Here is an 8160-nt window from a genome sequence, read left to right as displayed (position 1 = left end):
AAGGCTAGAAGGGACCTCAGATGCCAGCGAGTACAACACCCTCAATTTGCAAACGGGAAAACTGAGGCACAGAGAAGTAAAATGACTTGTCTCAGGTCACACAGTAAGTAACAGCTTGGATTAGAATTCCTGTCTTTTGACCATAAATTCAGTGATTTTTTCACTATTCCAGGCTGAAATCCTGAATATTTGGAATCTTAAATAAAAATCCTGAAAAGCTTGTAATATGTAGGTTGCCAAGGGAGGCAATGATCTGGAATTAATTGTTTTGAAAACAAGCCATTTCTCAAGCAGACTGCCTAACGGCTCTATGATCTTCAAGTATATTTTCAGTTTAGATTCTTCAAGATCCCATCTCTGCTGCACCATCTACTGATATGAATCTCTTGTACACAATACATTTTTAACTGACAGTTATTAAGCAACTCTATTTCATGTGCTTGTACCAGTATATATTTTTATGAAAAATATGTAGAAGGATTTCATTATCAGAGAGGAAGGTTATTTTAGAAATGCTAAATCTAAGTATTTCTAAATGCTTAGAACTTAAAATCTTAGAACTGACTACTCAGAATCATGTCAGGGAGGTGGGGGGGGGGGTGGAGAGCATTTTGGATAAGGAAATTGCCACCAGGATATTTCAGGAGGGATAAGGATAGGGTCCTGTGATGTCATTGGTATTAAATGAGTACCACTGGCCAGAAAGTGAGAGCATAGTGGGACTGAAGCAAACCTATCACCATCACTGGCAGAACAATGCAAAGGTCAGATCAGTAGTCTGTTTTCACGCATGCAAAATATAGACTGTGATATTTCAACAGGGTTATAACATATCCCCTTCAATGCAATGGTGCAGACCACAACCTAACTACATATTCTCATCCTGTATGATTCTTATCTGTCTCCTTCCCTAAATCCTTCTTAGGAGAGTCAACCAAAATACTAGGTGAGAATTACTTTAGGCCTTTTGACATCATGTGAGTACTAGCATAGCACTCTCACTATATGACCAGCTCATCTCCCTTTCTGGTCATACATCTCGAGGGATATCATTTATGCCAAAAAAGACAGAGATAAACAACACATATGGTAAGGAAAACCATTAGATAAGTCAAGGAGACCTGGGTTCCATTCTTGGCTTAAGACATGGACTCTAGTCAAGTTGCTTCTTTCCATACCTAAAATTTCCTCAGCTATAAAATGGGTATAATACCAACCCCAGGATAGGATAATCTCTGTTATCACTTCCTACTCTAAAATGCTGATTTTATTTCCCAAGATTGTTAAATCAAACGAAATGGTATGTTTGAAATGACTTTGGAAAGTATGAAGCGCTTTGTAAAACACAAGCTATTACCACACAATCCTAAAACATTTTCAAACCTCTCTAAGGGATAAATTATTCAGGCACATTGGCCAGCAATATCATTCACACAAAACTTAGCAGATTTTCTATTTAATGAAAATACAACTCATTTCTTGGCTCATTAATCTGACAGCTTTACTTAAATCATATACCAGCCCACTGTCCCCACATATAAGGGACTCAACTGAAAACATTTACTATTGATTTATGAAAATGGATACAATTTAACAAAACTTCCTGATCTTCAATACTTTCACAGTCATAAACATCCACCCCAGAGGGAAGATTTACCAAGTATCTTTCATTAGAGCTCTGCAAAAATGTGAAATACTTCTCACATATTCAAAAGAAATATTTAGTCCTGAATTTTAGTTTTCCCTCAGGTCTAATACTTTAATGAACCTGGGTTTCTTCCTGAAATAAAGGCCCCTCTCTTTAACAACAATATTTTTCCAGTGGTGTTACACGGTTGTAAGTCATTTCATACTATATTCTCCAAAGAATGTTGCTGGTCACTCAAAGATCAATGGAGAGCCACACAGAAGAGGTAAGCTGCAACATATTACCAATAAAGAATAGCACAGGAAATTAGGGCCCAAAGAAATTAAATGATTTGTTCATGATCACACAGCTATTGTGATAGGTGAGGTTTGAACTCAGTTTTCTTAGCCATGAAACCAGCCCTCTATGATGTCATAGCATCACCGGCTCTACTTTTAGCAAAAAGACCTCCAAGAAATTCCCCATGACAACTCTGTTTTGGCTTTGTTGCCTTCATCAAGAAAGAATCCCCAGTTTCTTCCATCTGAGCAGGCAACCTGTCTGTAGCATTCTCTCACCATATTTGTTTTTCTTTGATCTTCACCCATACGCACTCCCATGCCATCCTCCACAGGTTTGTCTAGCTCTACACAGTGGTGTCATCATCCCGTCAAGCTCCCCGCTGTACCATCGGTCTTGCCTCCAAAAGACCCTTCCCTCAGCTCCCATCACATAAAACATTAGGCTGTAAAACGCCGTTTTCTGTCAGCCCCCTAGTGCCACTTCTCTGGGAAGTGAAGTGGGGAATGGAGACAGGAAGAGCAGAGAGCAGATGCCTGGGAGTCACAGGAACTGAGGCATAACAAATTCCTCACCTGCACAACTGGGTTTCTACTCCCTTCCCATCTCCCCACTTTCACTCATTGGCATGAGCTGGACATGACAGCCTCCAGAGTTCCTTCCACCAATGGATCTATGATCTCAGCAGATGTGCATCTTGTGTAACACTTTGCTATTGAGCACGTGTGTGTGCCAGCACAAGCATGAGCCCCCAAGTACCCACCTAATGTACAGATGTTAACATAAGAATAGAATGAACAAAATGGGTATGTTTTCAAAACCCCCGACTATCTTCTGAAGAAAAAATGCCACAGCAAAGTATTCAGGAGTGGATGAAGGTTACCAAACAAACTAGAAATCTGAGTGCTTTCAAAATCTCGCAATTTGAAAATTACAAATAATTACCAAAATACTCATATGCTTCGATAATTGAATTTTCTTGGATAAAATCCTACTAGTGGCTTATTGCCAAGATACGATTTCAGCTTCCAAAATTATCAAGTGATAAGTCAAAGACTAAGGCTATGGGGAAAGGCTCCCTTTTCTGCAAATGAAGGAATTCAGATATTTTCGTTGATCTGCTTTGGCTACTGAAAATCGAGTACAGGGCATCTCAAGAGTGTTAGTACACAGCTTTAAGCTTAAAACCATACTAAGTCTTTTGGGACACCCTGTATATATATAATTCTATAAGAATAGCATTAGTTGTAAAATGTTAATTAACTACATAAAATCATAAAACTAAAAGAACACATCAAAGGCATTCTTAGTTTTCATAAATAGACCTTCTCTAAGGGCTTTATTTCCCCTAAATATATTTCTATGAATCTAATCTTGGTATTTCCCCTCCATTTGCATGGACAAGTAACCACTTCCACTTCCACTATGTGTTTTTCCAATTAATTCTTTTTTTTTTTAAGGCAATTGGGGTTAAGTGACTTGCCCAAGGTCACACAGCTAGTAAGTGTCAAGTGTTGGGTCTGAGGCCGCATTTGAACTCAGGTCTTCCTGACTTCAGGGCCGGTGCTCTATCCACTGCGCCACCTAGCTGCCCCCCCCCCCCATTAATTCTTCAAAGCAGATCCACCCAATGAGCTGGTATAGTTCTTCTTGCTCATTTAATATATTTTGGAGTACAGCATTCAGGTTGTCCACATGTTGTGCACATGCTGTCCATCCTTGATTTCTAACATCACTTTTAATACATGAGTCAGAGTTGGCAATATGCTGTAGCCAGCATGAGTCTTCCATTGCCCTTTGGGTCACCTGTAATTCTGTACTTTGAGACTGGTTGTTCTATTATTTGCACAAAGCTCCATAGAGGATCTAAGACAAATATTGTTGTTAAAGACAGGCTTTTTCAACACACAAATATTTGCGATCACTAACTATACATTTAATGAACTAAAATTTAATTACTCCAACTCTAGTCTGAGGGAATTGTCCACCTTTAGAGCCCATCCAAAACCTAGAGATTAATTCAGTGGATTGCCCCCTAATTGAAACAGAAATCTGGACAATGAGTTTTCCATTCACTGTTCTTAAGTGCATGTGATTAAGCTGATCTCACGGAGATCTTTTGTGTTAGGGCTTGATACAATTAGTATGATGTATAATACAATTAGTTTAATCTGCAAGGAAAAGAATCTGAATATCTCACCAAAAAGGAATTTTTTATGATTTTGTTTAGAAATATTCTTTTGTTTAAGACATCCTTGTGACAATGGTAATCACCTTACATGAACCTACTATTGTCGTATTTGATGTAGATCTACCGTGGAAAGGTCATAAGTGATTCAGAAGAGATGAAGTTAATTCAAAACCCTTATTTTACAGATGACGAAACTGAAGGCCAGATTAATGATCTTTCTGGTCACATCTATCACACAATCTCTAAATATAAACCAAAACTCTGAACATGTAAATAACATGGTGAATATGTAACCACAACCAGGGTTTATTTTCAATAGAATTGAATAGGCTTTAGTGAATGGTTCTTACAAATTAAAGCCAGAATAGATAGTAAATTTTCAGTTTCAATAAGGGTCCTTTTAAAATCAACTATCTCAATTTACACACACACACACACACACACACACACACACACACACACACACACACACACCTGTTAGAAAAACTCTTCCTAGTGAGAAAAGCATGAAAATTTATACCAAAAAAAAAAAGAAAGCTACTATTTACATAATGTACTAGGGTGCAAAGTATTTTTCAAAGTCATACATTATTAAGTTACATTCATGTAACCCATTTAACAGGAGTACAACACAGTATGACATCATTTAGGAGAAACAAATTGTTATAACTAAGTTTAACATGAACTTTTCTAGACATTTGCACTAATGACTGGTATTCCACGAAGAGGATAGATGAGGGGAGCATATAAATGAGACTCTGAAAACCAAGTGAGGTCTGAGAGAGATGCATAGCCATTAACACATTAATACAGGTAGCTGCTGAGTAACCACCATGTTAGAGCTACAGAGAATCTCCTTCCTCCGCTGCAGGAATTCGGGTTTTCTTTCCTCTTAGTTTATGTTGCAGGAAGGCACATTCTAAGCTGCATCCTGATTCTTATCTTGCTCCAGTGCTGGTCTAAGGTAGGGTTTTTCCCAGCAGTGGCAAAGGAGAAAGGAAAGACAGATGGTCAAGGAGATGGTATTTCTTATTAACATTTTTATTTTGCATCTTTGAGATTCCATTAAATCTTTCTGCATTTCCACCATCCGAATTACCTGTATTAACTCCAGAATTGAAAGAAACTCTGCTGAGTTGGTGTGTGCAGGGTATATCGAGGTGGGGCTATTTAATCTGCAAATCAAATGAACACGGCTGCAGAAATCTCCATCTAATACAGTGCAAGGAAGTGCAAGATCTGGAGCCAAAAGAGTTGGGTGCAAATACTGGTATTAAATATCTCTGAACCTCAGTTTCCTTATATAGCAAATGAAGTCAAATCAAATTACCTCCAAAGTCCCTTCTAGACTTTGTATCCCTAGTACATGACAAACATTAAGTGCTTAAGACATGTCTGGCTGACGGATTTGTAAAACTGTTTATAACATTAAAAATTATAGGCATATAATGACAATTCGGCCACCATAATGCACCATTTACTATGTTCACTTACTGTTCATCTTCAGCAACTTTATCTTCTAAATATGAAAAGAATGTCATAATTCAATGTACATTTACTTATATATGATAACATGTTTTTTAAAATCATGTATGTGTATAAGACATTCATACAAATTGAAAGTCTTTTATCTTCACTCATCTAGTTGGAACAAGTAAAAAGATACCCATACTTCAAAAAATGAAAATGACCACTCTCACTGGCCACATATCTAATTGTCTGGGAAATTGCTGTTAACGCTGATATTTTCTGCAAGCTTCCCCATCAATGGGCCACCCTATGCAGATAACGGCAGCATATTCTGGCTGCCCCAATCTGACAGTATCTACAACTACGTACGTGTCTATGCTGATGGTTGACAGATAAGTGGGCTGAAATCACTGTTGTGGGTCTCATCTTTGAATTGAATAAATCCCAAAGTTCTGGGAAAATGTGTTATAAGAACTAATAAAATGTAATTCAATATTCATTTCACCATCCTTTTTTTTTAGGCAGTGTCTAAGCAACTATTATGAAGCAAAAACTGGAATAATTATCCCAGGAATCAAGACTCCTTAACATCAAATTATGATGGATGGTGGACAGAGGGGAGTATGTGTAAAATTCATCATTGTTAGCTGCTGTCATTAATCCTATAAATAACTGAGAAACATATATACCTTTATCAAGTTATAAATTAAAGGTTTATTCCTTTCTGATAAAAAAAGACTTCAGGTTTACCACTCTGAATTGCATTCATTCAAATGACAACTATAAATATGAAAGTATATTTTCATCTACTTTGTGAAACATAGGCATGCCACTCCCTGAACACATAAAAGTAAAACTTAAATATTGTTCTTCAAAATAGATTTTGTGTCAACTAAGGATAAATCACCAAATTACATAAGGTATACAATTACTTCATTTTTTTAAGAATGATTAGAATATATAGAAATATATTCATGTTCATTTTACTTTCATCACTTTGGAAGGAAATTGCATTTCTTACAGGAAGTAAATATAAATCGTGACTTTTAATATACTAACATAGAACACTTATCACTCAATCTTAATTTTGGCATGGACATCAATTACTTAAAAATAGAGAAAATATTTTCCGATTTCATATCTAATGATTATTTTTTCCCTGCTTATGCTCCATGCAAAAACAGAGCCAACTACATTCTTTTAGCTATAAATATCACTGACCATCCTTGATGTATATTTTAGAAAATACAATACAAATTGCTCATATGATCATTTAGGTTTAAGAAATGCATAAAATAAGATTATAGCACAAACTTAATGCTTATTCAATTTTAATATTTTTGCATTCAAAGCAAAAAATTAACATTTGTTTTTACAAATAAGTGTCTTTGACCAAATAAAACAGACTTCCTTATTAACAAAGTACTATAATGAAGTATAAGTAGTATGAAATGAAAAAACTTCACTATACTGTAAATCTCAAGAAAAACTATATTACAACTTATTTCAATTCCTTCAACAGGGAAATGAAAAAGTTATCAATTGACCACTATCCTAAAATAACCCTCATCCAGCTACTAGAAGACTCCTAACTTTGAATTCACAAAATTTTATTGGAAAAAAAAAAGTACATTGGATTGTTTTTTAAAATATAATTTAGATGCAATTCTGGGGAGCACATATCAAATAAAATATATTTATCCTGGTGTTTTTACATTGCAGTTTTTAACTAGTACTCATTCAATCTTTTTTTTGGGGGGGGGTCAAGTCTTAGGATTTCATGATGTAAACATGTTAAGTTCATTTCACCAACCAGTATCTAAGGAGGAAACTAATAACTAGAATCCAAAGTACTCAGAGGCATTTTAGTTACTTAATGATTAACAGGAGACCAGCAGTGTGACCCGTTGCCTCACATATTGAACAGGAAGACTAAAGTGTTGTTTTGTCCAGAGTCTATTCAATTTCAGTGAAGCTAATCACATTTGATGAAAACTTATATCCTTTTGTTTAAAGTCATATGCATTACAAAGAACATTATCTGTCACTAAAGCCAAAAGCACCCATGCAAAAACAGTTGTTTAAAAAAAAATCAGCACCAAGAGTATGAGATATTAAAGTATCTCTTCCCCAGGAGGTCCATATTTGTCAGTGTTATTGAAACAAACTAAATGATTGAGAGCTTACTGAGAAAAAGTGACTCCAAAAGCAGAACTAGAAAATCCCAATTTGCTAGAAATCCCATTCCCAGACTTCCCCACTAAAAATGTAACAACAGCTCTGAGAGCTGGCTCCCGCACAGCCCTGATTATGATGCTTATTCTTCTCTCCCACTTTCAGTTAAGAATAATTGCTACTTATCAATCAGTAAGACTTTTCTACAATGACTATTTTCAAGCACTGTGCTTAGCACTGACTAAGCTATAACAACAGTCCCGGTCCTTAAGGATCAATATAACCTAGTAAGAGCTCAGTTGGTAGCTACTTATCCCCTGGACTAAAATGCAAACACATAATTAGGTGTTTTATTATAGATGGAAAAAGTTCTAGAAAATGAATGCAGGCATGTTTT

The sequence above is a fragment of the Vombatus ursinus genome, unplaced genomic scaffold (assembly GCF_900497805.2).
Source record: "Vombatus ursinus unplaced genomic scaffold, bare-nosed wombat genome assembly UNPS02005459.1, whole genome shotgun sequence".
In the NCBI taxonomy this organism is placed as follows: domain Eukaryota; kingdom Metazoa; phylum Chordata; class Mammalia; order Diprotodontia; family Vombatidae; genus Vombatus; species Vombatus ursinus.
This window is presented reverse-complemented; position numbering follows the sequence as displayed.